This window comes from Manis javanica, chromosome 6, assembly GCF_040802235.1.
Source record: "Manis javanica isolate MJ-LG chromosome 6, MJ_LKY, whole genome shotgun sequence".
NCBI lineage: Eukaryota > Metazoa > Chordata > Mammalia > Pholidota > Manidae > Manis > Manis javanica.
In genome coordinates this window covers 129,607,464-129,624,497 of record NC_133161.1, presented here as the reverse complement: position 1 = coordinate 129,624,497, position 17,034 = coordinate 129,607,464, and the positions used below count along the sequence as shown (strand labels likewise).

The 17,034-nt window shown below is 42.7% G+C and overlaps 2 long non-coding RNA genes across 2 annotated transcripts; both read left to right on the top strand.

Annotated features, from left to right (window-relative positions):
* Positions 1–362: 362 nt before the first annotated feature.
* Positions 363–12,522, top strand: LOC108391942 (uncharacterized). Its single transcript, XR_001851886.3, has 4 exons — positions 363–844; positions 1,440–1,562; positions 3,859–4,074; positions 11,409–12,522. It is a non-coding gene; the product is annotated as an uncharacterized lncRNA (long non-coding RNA).
* Positions 12,523–15,902: 3,380 nt separating this feature from the next.
* LOC140850195 (uncharacterized) lies at positions 15,903–16,484 on the top strand. Its single transcript, XR_012132880.1, has 2 exons — positions 15,903–16,154; positions 16,237–16,484. It is a non-coding gene; the product is annotated as an uncharacterized lncRNA (long non-coding RNA).
* The last annotated feature ends 550 nt before the right edge of the window (positions 16,485–17,034 follow it).

The following is a 17,034-nucleotide window of genomic DNA, read 5'->3' as shown; positions in this document are numbered from 1 at the left end:
GAAGAGAGGAAGGGAAATGGCACTACTCTTTATGGAGCGCCTGCCTTGCCAGGCAATGTGGTGGGACTTTCCCTATGAAATACGTCTTATGTAATTCCTGAGTGCTCTGAGCACCAGGAACTAAAAGTCAGCGCTCCCCAAAATACACTCACGCTGGTATGCGTTTGTCTCGAGATGGCTGCAAAAGGAGCCGCTCTTGTGTTCCTGGTGGAGAGAAAGTAATGCCTGCTTTCTTCCTCTGTTTAGGCAACTGTGTGCGTGTGTGTGTGCGCGCGCGCGCGCACACGCACTGTGAATGAAGAAGTCTGGACGCGGGTAGACAACACTGGTCACCTGAAAACCATGGGTGTGACCTCACCAGTAGAACCTAATAATGACTTGACCATAAGCCTCTTTACAGAAGAAACTCCACAGAGCCCTTTGCTCCCATTCTTATGCCATGCAGCAAAGACCGGTTCACAGTTCTACTACTTAAAAAGTCTACAGAAAATAAACTAAGGAGGAATGAGTCGCAGCACCAGCAGATTCAACATCTCAGCCCTCTCAGTAAGGAGCTTCCTCGGTTCGCTTTCGGGGGTTGCGAGCCTCCGGTGGAGAGGAGCCAGAGAGACCGAGTGGCTGTGGAAGAGGAACTTGACCGCGCACTAGTTCAAGGACAGCTGCGGTGCCGTGCGGCTGCGGGCCAACTGTGACGCAGAACCGTAGGGAGCACCTTCCATCCGCCCCTGCTGCTACCTTAGTCCCAGGGACAAGCACGTCCAAAGCGCTCCAGAGCCTGCGCATCGGGAGCGGGCAGCGCCTGGAGGGAGCGGCCGAGGCGCGGACACGGACTCCTGGGCAGTAGGTGAGGAGAGCCCTCTCCCTGCGGCTGCGCAGGCGGCCAAGGCAGGACAGAGACGCGGGTGGCGACCACAGCCAGCAGGCCCGCTGAAGGGAACTGCAGAAAGCTCCTGCCGGGAATTCCAGTCCTGGCTGCGGAGCGAGAGGAGGGCTGGGGCCCTGCTCAGCCGGAGCTCTTGGGCTGGCGGACAGCTGGGCTGTGCAGGCCTCCTGACCTTGGTGAGGTAGTGTGGTTTCTCTAGCGGAGGAAATACCCGTCAAACATCCAGTTGTAATGCATAGCTTGCTGTTCCCAGGTCACACTGGCCATGGGAGAAACCAAGGTCCTTATTGAGCCCAACACATATTTAAAGAAGTTAAGCTCCGGTCCCACAGGGTCTGTTGTGCCTCCTCTGCAGAATCTCCTTCAACCTCAGAATCTACTGTCAGACCGTTTTCTAGGGGATGAGGACAGTCAGGAGAGGGGAGTGACCCCAGACCAACAGGGCTCTGCTTGGTGGGACAGCCGAAGGCAAGACCCCCGCCCCGGTGCGCTGCAGGGTGTTCGTGGAACAGGCCTTCCTGATTGTACTATGCCTGACTTCTTCCTTTCCCCACAGAGTTTGGAAAGGAGCCGCAGGGGCTGGGCCAGGAGACAAGTCCTTGCGGTAAATACAGCCCTGCTGTTAGTCGTCCCTCTTCTCTACCTTCAGACGCTGCCTGTCCCCTGACTTCTCACTCGGGTAAAGTTCTCTCACAGTCTCTAATGCAAACCGATTGTTGGCAGGTCATCCACTTAACTCCCCAAGTACACTCTCTCATATCCTAGTGTCACCGGACACGAGTCAGGTCAAGGTTAGGAGACGAATTAGATGAGACACAAAGTGTTGCCTTCTCTCAGGTGACCTGAGGACCCGCGTGAAGTGTCTGTCTTGACTTAAGAGTTCTTGAGGCAGGTAAACGGATTGCATTTCTCTGCATCTGCTCTTCAATAAAGGACAATAAAAAGAAATAGTGATGTAAACAGTATAAACTATGGTCTGGGTAGGAACAAGGTAGGAACAATTTATCCTAACTTAGAGTATCAGATAAGATTTCATAAAAGATGTTAAATGTGGATGAAGGCCTTTTTTAAAAAAATGGGTAGAATTTCAACAGATAAATAAAGGAGCAAAGGCATTAATTCATTCAGTGAGCATTTATTGAGGCTCCATTATACATCTGGCTCTGTTTCAGGCCCCAGGGACACACACACACATGAACAGAACATCATTCCTACTTCCAAAGAGCTGCAGTATTTTCTTTTCACGCTGAAGAGACAGCATGAGCAAAGGCACAAAGCCCCGGGAGGGATGTGGCGAGTTCAGTGAATAGGTGGCTGCGACCCAGGGCCCACTGCATAAGGGGACAGGCAGGAAAATACAGGGCAGGACAGGGGCAGGGGGAAGGCGGGGGACCAAATGCAGAGGATCTTAATACCACTGCAAGATGTTTAAAGTTTATTCTGCAGGCTATGATAAGTCCTAACAGCTTTGAGACGAAAAGGAGCATGATTAATTAATATTTTAGCTGAAAGCATCCAATGCCTTCCTATTGCCCAAAGACTTCAAGGGCCCCTCATTATTCATGAGATAAAGACCAAAGTTCTTAGCATGGACACCAAAGCTTTGCAATGTCTGGCCTCTACCTCTCCCTTCAGCCTTATCTTAAACCTTTCTCCCCCTTCTGCTGCATATGGGCCTCAAGGATCTTGTTATCACACCTCCACTGCCCACCACAGGGCCTTTGTGCAGATTGTTTAGTCTTTCAGGAAACCATTTCCCCCTTGTTTAATTAAATTCTCCTCCTTTAGATTAGCTGAGTCATTACTTCTTTGAGGAAGCTTTTCCTGACCCGCACTCCCCTCCCAACCCCTATTAGATCTAATCTCCTAGTAAATACACATGTACATTTGTGACTCCTTGATTACTCTTTTTCATTAGGCTATAATCAAGGGCAAGGACTGGGTTTTGTTTATCATTTTCTCTCTAGTCCCTACTACAGTGCCTGACACATTGTATACCTGCCATAAACATTTATTAAAAGCAAGAAAAAAACAAAATCTGTTTTTTCCATAGCAATGTAGAGGATGGTTTTGGGTGGGGGGGCTGGGCTGTAGGCAGGATAATCATGGAAGTAGCTTATACCAGTGCGCCAACACAAACCATACTCAAGCATGTATCTGTAAATCAATCATCTGTCCTTGTGGCAGCCATGGGCTCATCAAAGTGGTAAGTCTTCATCTAGCAGCTGCTTAAGCTGAATTCAGAAGCCAATTAATCCTTCTCTCCAAGAATTGTCTCAATCCAGCTTCTGGGTGTGAAAAAGCCCTGATTGGTTAAGAAAGTGCAGTGGCCGGTCACAGATGAAAAAGGTGAAGGTACAGTATTGAGTGAGAATATGCAGAGGGTGGAAATAGGATGAATTTTAGCTGGGTATGAATAAAGAGGTTAATATACAAATTACAGAAAGGAGCACAAGGAAAAGAGCTTTATTACAATATGCTCTGAAAATGTGAAGGGTTAGAACACACGGGCTGACGAATCAGTGCTTCTCTCTTCCTGCTGATGACTATGTGGAAGAAAATGGGTTCAATCCACACAGAGAGAAACTGGAGCCAATCATTCCTCAACGGATTTCCAGAGGGAGCATATAAAGTCTTTGTCTCTGGGGAAAGAATAAGGGGGAATCAATAACATTCACTACTCTGCCGGTTGAGTATTGTGCTGCCTTAAGACGGTGTGACGGGTGGTGGTGGTGGGGGCGTTGCTGGGAGAGGGGGGGTGCACACAGTTCCCTAACAATGCCATCATGATTACATTGCCACACGAGCTCTGGGGCTCTGGAATGACCACTCTGCATGACGCTTCTTGTTTGAATCTGGTAAATCTTTGCAAACCCCATGAATCATCAAATGTGCTATGCTTGAAAGATTTTGACAAGTTTTATGAGTCTACCTAGTGCTATTTACTTTTGCTCTCGCTCATTCTGTCTCTACAGGGAGGTTCACTTTCAAGGGCATCCTTCACAGAATTGGCCAGGAGCCACAGTGGCAAATCTCCCTCCATCATCCCAGGGCAAGGAATAGCATGTTCTGCTCTTGCCAACTGCTTGGTATGGTGTTAACATGACTGATTGAGTCAGCTTTGTGCACAGCCAGTAACCAGAGCAGATTCCAGGAACTGGATGTAAGCAAGTGAGATGCTGTTTTTTAATGTAAGTAAGTGGTGCTGGGGTGTCCAGATCTGTATGTTTGTTGGGGACCTATCTGGTAGAATTTAAGATTTACTCACAGACTCTGTCTCAAATATTTCTGCCACAGCACAGTGCCTGAATTACCCTTCATGATGAGCCCTCCTTTGGGACATGGATTCTAAGGAACTATAAATAAGCAAAATTGCTTTGTGGAATTAGTAGCAAAACAGTGCTATTTTTATCATCTAACTAATTGGTGTAGTTGGTTCAGTTATCCCAATCGCTGTCCAATACGGTGACCACTCCTCACATGTGGCTCTCGGGCACTTGAAATGTAACTAGTGACTAAATCATCACAGTCCATTTGGTTTCAATTTCAGGAGATTTTGGTTAGTATTAAACTCCAAAACAAAGTGGGGATCCATAGCCAGTAAGTTTGAGAAATCTTGACTTAAACAAATTAAAGTTGTTTTCTACTGCACAATTTCTAAAAGTGTTCAACATGCCAATGTTCATTATGTCTTTCTCAGAAGGAGATGCTGTAGGACAATTTAACAACCATATCTAACCATGGGAGACATTTTGCTTGTTTCTAGAGAGTATCTTGAGGACAGTCACTTAGGCAATGACTCTCTCCATGAACAGGACTCAGATGGAATATGCCAGGCAGAGATCTATGCCTTTAATGAGAGAAGATGTGTCCCTCAATTGCGAACTGCAGGGAGTGAGACTCAGCTTCCTTGCTATTCATATAGTTTGTTCAGTATTTATTTATTCATACTGTTTTTGTGAACTTTGACATCCTGCAAACTTTGCCTAACACCTTTGCTCTATGCTGACCTTAAAAATCGTGCTTCTCCTTGAAAAACAGAGGGTTTGAAGAGATGACCTATATGGTCTTTTCCAGGTTTAAAACTCTATGGTCCATTCATTCTGATTCTAATCCTTGAAATTTTCCATTTTTTTTTGACACTTTCCAACCCTAGTTGGACAGTGCCTGAGTAAGTCAGAAAAGAAACTGAGGTCATTTCCAGTGGATTGTAGCATTTACTTCCCCAAGTTCCTCTGAACTGCAAGGAAGGAGAGCAGACTGTGAAGAGAAGTATACAATCCTGAGGGATATATGTGGTATCAAGCCAAGAAGGTGAAGGCCGACCCTGTAGGAAAAAAATAAAGCCATTTCTTTCAAGTAAAGTGGTCTGTGAGGGCTTTAGATGATAGGAGTTTATCTTGATAATAATCAGAAGCCTTTGAAGAAAGAGAAGTGACATAGTCACTCTTGCAGAACAGAGAGTGGCCAGTGAGGTATCTGTGTGTCATTGAAAGTGACATGACTAGAATTGGAAATACCATTTGGAAATCATAGCAATTATTCAAGTGAGAGATGTTGGCCAAGGATTATGCCCAGGTTTTTAGCTTGGACAACCAGGTAGAGGGAGGTATTCATTCTAGGAAACAGGATGCATTCATTGATGGGCAGGTGTGAGGGCAAGATAATGATGGTTTCAGGCTGGGACATGTGGACTTTGAGATGGCTGGGATGGTGTCCTAGTGATGACATATAGCAGGAAATTAGGAATACAGATCTGGATCTTAACATAGAGGATTTGACTGGAGATAGTCAATAGTAAAGGAGGAATGGCTCACGTAAGAGGCAATACAGGGTAAAGTTTAGAAAGGGCCCTCAGGAGCTCCAATACTTCCCTGCTGTGTACTTTGGGCAAGTCACTTAATCTCTCTCTACCTCAGCTTCATCATCTGTCAAATAGGAATAACCCTGGTTTCTCCCTATTAGAGTCATTGTGAAGATTAATGAGTTAATACATGTAAAACACATAAAATAATGCATGATGTACTTAATAAACATTATCACTATCTCCCCCTAAAGCTGGGAGTGGATACATAATTGGCTGACTGTGACACAGCTACAGTGGCAGGGTCAACATTCCAACCTGGTTCTTCCTGAGACACATCACTGTTCTTTCCATTATATCATGTAGCCAAAACTTTAAGCATTCATTGCATTTGCTGCTCATTTGTAAAGTGGGAATAATAATAATACAGTTTATAGGCTTGTTCTAATATTTGCAAAGTATTTAGAACAGTGCCTGGGATAAAGTGCTATAGAATGTTTGCTATTAATAATAATGATGATGATAACACTAATAATTTGCTTATACCTTGCTGCCTGGAAGAGAAAAAGTGCCACCTTTTAAAACTAACTCAGACAAGATTTATTGATTTGATTGCTGGAATGGGATAGGTGGAGGCAGTCAGCAGGGGTGTGTCAGATGCTCCGTTTGTATAACGGAAGAAGTGAAGGACCTCTGTGGACAGGCTAAGTGGAACTAGAAAGGTCAGATCACCATTAGAACAAATGGGCTTGGAGAGATGGGTAGAATAGAAAAATGTCAAATCTTTCAAATATGCAGATTGCTGGTGACAGTGGCCACATCTGGTGTCAACTGAAACGTACCCTCCAAAGAACTAAGTACCTCTACAAAATGAAGCTTGGAAGATAGGCAAATGGGAGAAAAACAAGATGGCAAAATGGGAGAAAATTGAGTCCAGGGCCACAGAAAAAGTGCAGGTCAAAATAAATTTGACTCCTGGTTTCCTACTCTCTGATCTACTCATGTAGCCACAGGATTTGTTTATGATTGTTTGTTTACTTGAGAATCTCTGGGGCTTTTGATTGTTTTTTATTTCAAAATCCAACACAGTGGGATACAAGTTTTATGTTTCTACTCTCATTATATCAGGAAAGAACAGAGTGAAAACTTTTTAATCTCCCCCCCTCCCCCGACTCCCAACATTGCTGAGATGATTTAATGCCTCATAACAGAAGTAATTTTGTGATAACGACACAAAAGCAGCAATTAAAAAATATTGCTTGTTTCAGGGCCTATAAATCGGCTGTTGGTAATTGACAACAGAATGTGCTTTCTAATCCACTGAAATGATATCTTATTGCAAGCTGGCATGGTAATTACTGTATGTGTACAGTTCCAGAGGAGCTCCAGCCGGAGTTTGACAGGGAGTTGATTAAATCACCCAGGTGTAATTGAAGGTTTTGATTGCATTGCCTCTGAGCTGATCAGCATTAGTAACAGCCCAGAATTCTGCTGTCATATGTTTTGAGAGCTGGTGGTATATCAGCCCTTTCAGTCTCTCTCCCAGCCCTCAGCCTCTGTTGTGCTGGTGTCACGGGGAGCCAAGAGAGCTCCTCAGAGCAGAAAAAATGAGGACAGACAGCAGATCCCTCATGCTGGACCTGAATGACATCATTTGAAACAAAAAGAAACCTGTTTCTAACTGCCTGCTTTGTTTCTTTGGCTGGAGAAGCCAGGACTATGACCTCAAAGATGTGGCTTGCACATGGCTGGTCAGGGCAGCGTGAGTCCCCTGCTCATTCTTTGCTCATTTGATGATGTCAAATTTTTGTAAAGTATCACTTTTTAAAGGGGGAAATTTAACCTGCTCTTAAACATGGCAGTTCAGTCAATTAGCAAGAAGGATTCTGTGATTTTGTGTTGTGAAAAACCTTTGAATTCATTGGTATTGTTCCATTTATTTATGTGGTATTTTCTGAGTGGTTGTTCTGCATAAAGCACATTGCAAAGGAGGTGGGAAGATAAGATAGGTAAGTTAACTCCAAGCTAAACATGATAAAGGCTTACAAATATTATAAACTGAGGTAGAAGTACAGAAAACATTCAGCATCGCACAAACACTTACTGACCACCAGCCAAGATTATCTGTGGGTGATAGGAAGATGAACAAGATTCTTTCACCCTAGGAGTTTGTAGTCTAATCAAGAAAACAGTAACAACCATAAAATAATAGCAGCTAATATTTTTTACCTTTCATGCATCATGTTTTGAATTTTCATAGGAAGTGGGAGACACATTCTTTATTTCCATTTCACAGATCAATAAAAATGGGTATAGAGAAGTGACATATTATGAAACAAAATGAAATCTGTTTCCAAAATGGAACTGGAAATGGGTAGGTTCATAATTTAAGTCCAGGTATTTCATAAGAATCTGGCAAATAGTTCTTATCCCCATTTACAAATAAGAAAGCTGAGGTAGAGAGATTAAGCAAGTTGCCTAAATTCAGCTCTTAAAAAGTGATAAAGCATAACCATAAATCCATAACCCAAAACCCATAATCCAAAGCAGAAATAAATGTTTCTGCATATCTAAGAAAATTGCTATGGGAGCACCAAAGAAGGGGAAAGTAATTTAGGTCAGGCTTGATCAAGGAATCCTTCAGGAAGATTCGGCTTTTGAGTTGAAACCTGAGAGTAATAAACTGAGAAGTGGAAATGTTGGACGGCCTTCTGCACATTGGGAAGATGAAGTCCAAAGAAATCAACCAGTTTTTTTTAGCTACCTGTCATCAGATCCAACAAAGAGTTGGACAGAAAGGAGAGAATTTTAAAAAGCAAATGTGCTGGTACAATTGGAAATTTTGGAGTCTCTATGGAATTCCTTTATCCACCCCTTTTTGCATTAGTGTGAGGACTGCTCACTGGTTGTAAGATCTAGATATCTTCTTTCCAATAATCAAGTCTGGTAAATAGTTTCTGAGCCAGGCCCAGCCCGGTCTGTTTTCTGGAATGGATGGTACCTTGCAAGAAAGAGCTTCCTTTCAGGGCCTTGTTGTATCTTAGCTGCAAGGGGAAAACTGAGCCCAGGATTGAGAGCTACCCACACTTCACCTGAGGGATGCACTTGAAGAGAGTGAGTCAATCCTGGGAGGGATCCAACGAATTTAATGGAGGTTTCAGGTAGATGGTCCATTATGTTTGAATGTTGCTTCTGAGAGGAACCCTACAGAGGTGAAGGTTTAGGAAGGGTCCTCCTCCTTAGAATGGCGTCTGTGGGCAGATGTGCCTATTGTCAGCCTCTAGAAGCCAACATTGCACATTTATTTTCTCACTGCTTAAGCCAGCAAGGCCGTTTTACATTATTCCCTCTGGACAGTATTTGGCTCCATGGGTAGGGATTAAACAATGTTTTGAGATCTGATAGGAGGGGGAATATAACTCATGGAGGGTTGAACACATCGAGTAAAGAATGTGCCCTAGATGGACTTTGTTTCCTGTGCAAACTATGTGGTGAGAGTCAACTCAAGAACACATCTTTAAAACTCTGCCGTTTTCTACCAGTGTGGTCCAAGTCAGTCTTAATCCTCTTGCAGAGGTCAGGGTGGGGACTGAGGTGAGGCAAGGGCAGCACTGGCTTTGGAAATAAAATTTAAGGTGGCACCTGAACCTCAAAATCTAGATTAATGCCTCCCAAAATCCAGCACAAACATATATAAAGATAGAATCAGTGTCACAGATGCTTCCTTTTGCTTTAGGTGCCAGCAAGGCTTGGCAGGGCACTGCAGAGGGGTAACTCTCTCGTGGTGATGTGCAGCTGCTAAGGAGAGTGAGCAGGTACCTCAACAGCAGTTGAGATCCTGAGGATACAGCCTGGCTTTCCAGGACCTCATGGACTAAGAATTGACTAATAACAAGGATATTGTCCTAGTACTCAGGTTATTGAAAGGTTTCTAGGACATCTTAGACCTTGGACCCGCTGCCTCCCCAGCTCTGTTAGCTGCTCCTACTATTGTCTGCAGTTACATATCGGCTTCCGGAGGTCAGAACCTTGCAAGCACAGTCAGAATGCACCCATGTAGTCATACTGCATGTGTACTAACAGATAATATAAGTTAACATAGTGACTAATTCATTCTCATTGCTGAATAAATGAAAGAATAAATAAGTGAATTGACGGAAGAAAGAGGACAGAAGTACATGATATTCTAGGAGAGTCATATGGCATGGCTGTTGGTTTATGCTTATTTGCATGCCTGCAATGAGAGTATACTCAGCTCCTTACTGGTTTTAAGAGAGTCAAGATGCTGTTATAAGATAGCATTAATCATGTATTTATTCAGCAGCTACTATAATGAGCACTTAAATCTGTTTTGCCGTATTTTAAAGTTGGGTTTCTCATCTCTTAAAATTCAGATAATTAAGCCTACCCCCTAGGTTCTAGTGAGAATTAGAAGTATGTTGTGGGAATTTTTATCATTATTGAATAAAATTCAAATAGGCATATAAGAGAAATATAAAATATAGTCTCTACATAGTATTTGACCTGAAATTAAATGGGAGCTGATCCTATACTTCTGCACAAGATAAACATGAAGTCAATAATTTTACAACATCTACAGGCTATGACACATTGGTACTCAGTAAAATCTAATATGTAAGAAAGTACAAGATAAATGGTACTATATTAATTTAATATCTTTTGTAGGAATCACAAATGTTTTATTGATCTTTTTAAAGAAGTGCTAAAGTAGAAAATACATTGCATCTACTAATTATGTGCATTAACTTATTGAGTGACATGGTTTAAATGTCAATTAGGGGTCACTTAACTAAGGTTATATTTATGTGCTTCCTCTCTGTGTAAAACCATAATAGTTATAGAAAACTCTACAAACTCCCACAACATTTAACCATGATTTGATCAAAAGTCAACTCAATCACGGTTGATGTGGCCTGGAAGGTGCCATTGTTGAGTGGGGGGCTCGTTTAAAAGAGGGAGAAAAAGCCTCATGACATGGTTTATCCAGAGATGCACAGTGAGGAAATAGATCACAGCGAAACTCGTGGAGCAAATTGTTGATGATCTTCTAGGAAACAGACTCAGATGGGGAAAGCAATTTGCCAAAGGCTACATAGCAAGTGAGCAGCACCAAGTTTTGAAATTGGATCTTCAAATTCAAAATCCCTTGAGCATTCCACAGTCTCTCCTTCTCACTTCTAAACGATTTCTGAGCTTGCCCATCTCACCCACTGTTCTGCCTGCTTCTGTCTCCGTCTATGGCAAGTAGTTTCTAAAGCCATTAATTACCTCCTAATTTTCAAATCAAATTGTCTTGACACCACCTTTATTTCCCTGTCCTCTCTTTAGCATTCTACCATGCACTACTCCATCCTCTTTGCAACTGTTTATCTTTGACCTCAATTATGAACAAAATGACCCATCCCAGTTTTTGAAATCAGAAACCTAGGCAGCATTATTGTCATTTCTCAAATGCACATACACACACACACACACACACACACACACACACACACACACACACACACAAGGACTTTTGGTAACCAATTCCTAACGAAAATATCTTCTAAATATCTCTCTAAGTCCCTCTTCTTGATCTGAGCTGTCTTTGCCTTTGTTTTTCTTCTGCTGACGAGGATCTACTGCAGTAAGCCCCATGTGGCTGATTTATCTTTAAACCATCTCTTCCTACATACAATTAACCATTCCATTCTTCACTAGATCTCAAAACATGACTCCATGGGAGATGCAAGCAACAGGAGAAAGGTGAGTTATTATAAGCAGTATTTCTAACTGCTCTTCAACGTATCAACAGCTCTTAGAGGAGATCTGTAAGTACAGAAGCACCCCTTTGTTTGCTGGGCCGTTTATCCAGTTCTTCCCCCCAACTAAGAGGTGAAGCTACTTTACAGTCTACTAGGATGTCCAAAGAGAGGAAAGCTATAAGCATGTAGATACACATGGAGGATGTGAAAGTGAGCTGTGGACCACAGATGCAGCGTAGGGTGGTGGAAATAGCCCTGGGTTTGAGTCCTGTCTCGACCACTTCCTTACCATATGACCCTGAGCTAGTCCCTGAATTTCAGTTTTAAAGTAGAGTATTAACTATAACAATATGTGCCTGTAAGGTTGTTATGAGGTTTCAAAAAGTATTAAATGTAACAAATATAAAACAACTTTGTCAACAACAACATATTATATATGTATTGGTTATTTTATTATTAGGTTATAAATGGAGGGAAATCTGGGAACTGTAGCTCTAGAGAGAGTAAAGGAAAGAAAACAGTGGCAGTGAAATAAGAGACATGGATAAAGATATAGATTGGGATGCAGCAGAAATTGCTTAATGCATATGTTTGCACTCAAAATGAGAGAAATTACAGGCCCAGGTTTATGAGCACAGGCACAGACTGTCCTGGGTTGGAGTTCCAATCCTCCACTTTTAAGTTAGAGCCATCAGACAAAGTAATTAATAATAATATCCCCTAACCTTTGTTAGTTTTTTGTTTTTTTTAAATTTACATTTCCTTGTTTATTTTTTCAGGGTTTTTTTGCTTTATTTTTTTTTAATTTTTGAGAAAGAGGTCCCTCGAAGGCCCCTTCCCAGGCTTGTGGGGGACCAAAATGCCCTCCTACCTCAGGGACTGGAGCCTCAGCAGCTACATGTGTGAAGCCTCTGCATGGCCACCCCTTGTCACTGGCCTTCCAGTGGGGACAAGGGGCTGCTGGCTCTGCCTGGCCCACATCTGTGGGTTGACACTGGTTCTTTTTATAAGAAATAAAATTTACTATAGCAGCATGTCTTATCCATTGTGACCAAGGCCTGGTGGTTGAAGGGGAGGCCCTGCTCAGCCAGGACTGGCTTCCCACTGGAGGCAGGCAAGGGCGGGTGGGCACTGTTCTAAATGTTCACATGATTGTATTTCTGAGTTTAGGTTTCTTCATGCATAAAATGGCAACAGTAACTATTGGACTTTGCTCATAGGATTACTGTGAGAATTAAGTGAATTAGGTGGTCTTGCTCACGTAGAAAAATTCAAAACCTAGCAGCCATTGTCATTATTATTAATTATGGAAATACTGGGGGTAAGAACAGTGAGTGTGTAGACACACTTCTTCTGCTAGGTATAGCTGCAAATCCTTGACATCTTATATAAAACAGACACAAGAAGACTCACAAGTGGAGAGAAGAAGGCAGACTTGCCAGAGGCCTTGGATCAGAGGTGTAACATGGCAGTGAGTCTCTCGGGTTCCCCTTTGCCTCATAGGTCTCAGACATAAAGCCGAGGCCAGCAGCCTGGAAATGCCAGTGGGAGCAGACAACAAAGCCCTAAGAAAATGCTGCTGTCTCTGCAAAAGGACCAGAAAAGGGCAGCTGCAACACAACAAAACTTTTAGACAAAAACGATCCTTTCTCAGCCAAACCTCATGGAAAAAACTCACGGCCTCACCCCCATCAGCAAAGGCTGGATGGAAAGCCTAGATTTCCACTCTTGCTTGTAATAACGCACTTGTCCTACCCCACCTCACACTCTGTAGAGTCAGAAAAGACATAGTGGGAAGCCAGGACTGTCAAATCCAGTGATAATGAAGCACTGCCCACTCCAGATGTCAGTGGAGGCCACAAGGGAACCTGCCCAGCAGTAACAAGGCACTCTTACCTCCCCTGCTGGGGAACTGCAAGATAAGTACAAGTGGGGGACCTGGGCTTTAATGTCCATGTGGCAGTAATGACGCAGCACCCCCACCTTCACTGTCAGAGCAGTGTCAAAAGAGGTCTAATAAAGCAAAAGATTTAAGTAAGATAGAAAATTTTATGACAAAAATAATCAAAACATTCAGGTTTCAATAGAAAAAGTCACTTTCCATTCCAAAACCCAGGAAAAATCTCAACTTGAATGAGAAAAAGTAATCAGCACACTAATGCTGAGGTAACGGACATCGGAATGACCTGAATAGGATTTTAAAGCAGTCATCATAAAAGTGCTTCAGTGAGCAATTATGAACACATTTGAAGCAAATGAAGACTTATAAAAACTCAGCAAAAGAACAGTAGATACACAAAGACATGAATGGAAATTTGAGAATTGCAAAATGCAATAACTAAGATACAAACTCAGTGAATTGGCTCAACAGTAGATGAGAGGACAGAGGAAAGAATCAATGAACTTACAGATAAGACAGTAAAAATTGCCCAATCTGAACAACAGAAAAGGGAACAAACTGGGGAAAAGTGAACGAAACTGTAGGGACTTGAAGGACTGTAACAGAAGAGCTAACATTTATGTCATCAGGTATCATCAGAGGTGGGGATGAAAAACCATTCAAAGAAATAATAGCCAATCATAGAGGCAATCATATTGCAATTTTGAGGGTATCAGTTCAACACATTGTATATCTTAAAGTTATAAAATGTTATGTCATTTATATCTCAATGAAGTAGGAAAAATAAATAAAAGAGCCAAACTCTTAGGAAAAAAACCTGAAGGTTTAACTCAGTAAAATTAGGATATTAAATAAAAAAGAAAGAATGGCTGAAAATTCCCCAAATTTGGCAAAAGACAGTGACTTAGAGATTCAGGAGTTGAGCAGACCCCAGCAGGATGAATGAAAAGAAATCCACAGTGAGATACAACAGACTCCAGCTTCTGAAAGCTAAGGACAAGGAGAGCATATTAAAACCAGGCAGAGAGAAATGGCACATTACCTAGAGGGGAAAAACAATCCCAATGATGATAGATTTCTCATCAGAAACCATTGTGGGTGGGAGAAAGTGGCACATTTTTCAAATGCTGAGGTAAAAGAATTATAAACCCAGAATTTTTTATCTAGTGAAAACACATTTTTGGGGGTGGCAGTAAAGGAGAAATTTATACTTTCTCAGAGAAAGGGACTCTAACAGAATTTTTCACCCAGACCTATCCCAAAGAATGGCTAAAAGAAGTTCTTAAAGCAGAAAAGAAGACTTAAAAAAGAAGAAAAATCTTCAAACAGTTGGAAGGAAGAAGAAAGAAAAACAGCAAGATTTTAAATATGAATAAATTCAATGATTTCCTCTCTTGAGTTTTCTAAATTGTGCTTGATGATTAAAGCAAAAAATTGTAACATTGCTTGACGTGGTTCTCAAGTTTTGTAGAGAAAATGTTTTAGATAATTGCATTATGAATGAAAGAAAGTAAAAAGACTTTAAGGGAGGTAATGTTCCTATACATTCAAACTGGTAAAATGTCAACATTGGTAGGCTGTAACAAGTTATAGGGGTATAATATAATGCTTACACTCAGCACTAAAAACCTGTACAAAGAGATACACCAAAAAGCTTTGGATAAAGAAAAATGGAATTCTATAACCTGTTCAAGTAATGTACAGGCAGGCAGGAGACTGAAAGCAGAGAAATGAAAAATAGCCGAAACAAACAGAAAACAAAAAATTAAATGGTAGTTAAGTCTTAAAACAAGCAGTAATTACCTTAAGTGTAAACAGTCTGTGATTCCACTTATCTAACATTTTCAAATGGCAGAATTTACAAGATGAGGAACAGATTAGTGGCTGTCTGGGCTTAGGGAAGGTGAGGGAGGTGCATAGATGTGACTATAGCAGGGTGGCTCTGGGGAGGCCTTTGTGGCCATGGAATAGCTCGGGATCTTGATCGTAGTGGTGGTCACATGAATCTACACATGTGGCAAAATGACGCTGAACCACACACCCACTGTACCAATGTCAGTTTCCTGGTTTTGATATGATAACACAGCTGTGTCAGATGTAACCAGTGGAGGAAAACAGATAAAGGGCAGTAGGGCCTACCCTGTACTATCTTTGCCACTCACTGTGAATCTATAACTATTTCAAAAAAAGAAGAGTCGTTGTGTTTGTAGTGAATGAAGAAATCAACTAGGTGGGAGCTTGTTTTTAGTCTCCTGCTCAAAATCCAGAGACAAGTTAAGTTTTGGGAGTGAAGTACTGAACACTTGTTATTCCCTCAGGTTTCATTTCCATCTATTCTTAAGAACTTGCTAGGAGGATGGGGGATTCAATGCCCTCTATTGACAACTAAGCCTTTGAGATTACTTGTAGCAGAACAGAAAAAAATAAATTGTCAGAGGCCAGCAGGCTGCCTCCAGATTGGTCTGGATTACCCAAAACATCATTCTGCACAAAGACATAACCACCGGCCAAATGTGTCATCATACACTGCTCAGTGCTGGGCTAGGCGGGAGGGAGAAAAGGAGATTAAGAGTGTGACACATTTTTCACAAGGCACGCTCCATTTTCTTGTGACTGAGCGTGTTCTCATGCCCGCCAACGACCATATTCAGTTCCGCGATCCAATTTTGGATGCTGAAACCTTCAGCACTTTACAAAGCTGGGTTTTTTTCTTCACCAGAACATGGAAATTTGATTACCTTCTGAGAGTGAAACAAGAACGGGCTCGGCTCTGTGGCTAAAATCGTTTGAGAACATCCGTGTGTAAGTGTATAATCTTGTGTGGTAACGGGGCATGCCTAGATCGCAATCGCATTGAATTAATTATACTGTCTTTGGCCTGAAGAAAGAGTGCTGATGAGATAAAACGGAATGGAAGAACGGCACAAAGGAAGCCCAGGCAGCAGGAATGTGTTGGTGTCTGCCGGCCTGCCCCAGAGACAGACACCCCGGGGCTCCCGGCCGCGCCCCCTGGGGCCCCGCGCCCACGGGGCTGGAATACATTGCCTCGCCTTCCCGTTTTTCAGCCTGGGAGGTGACTCGCCCGTTCAATGTGTCTTTCCCCTAATAAACCGCCAGTACCTCTGGGAGAGGCCTCAGACTCCTTCTGGTCATTCCTACCCAAGGGCCAGTGAAGTGGGCTTTTCTTTCTGCTTTAAGGTAAAAGCTGAGTTTCTATAAAAAATGAGGCCAAAAATCACAGTGGCTTCAATGAACGAGAAGGTGACAGTCCATCTCGGAGGGGATCAGGCCGAGGCGCCCCGTGGCCTGCAGGCGTCAGGACCGCTCCTCACTCTGCCTCCCTCAGGTGTTGACCTGGCCGCAGGGCTGGGTCTTGGTCCTGCCGAGTCCGTGCTGAGCCCGTGGGACGTTATCAACTTATTACAACTTATTTTAGGTTGGTATGACTTCCCACATCCTGAACACACAGTTTTATCTAGCTGTAAGTGGGCCTATAAAGTGCAGTCCCTAGCTTTTTAGCTGGACCATGATGTGTGCTGCTTATATGGATGTTACGTGTGTGTGGGTATGAGTGTCAATCCCTAAAAGAGAAAAAGAGACAATAGGCACTGGGGAGATAGTCAGCAATCTCACCACCATTCCCCTAGATGTCAAGAGTCCCAAGCTTTCAGCTCAGGAGTTT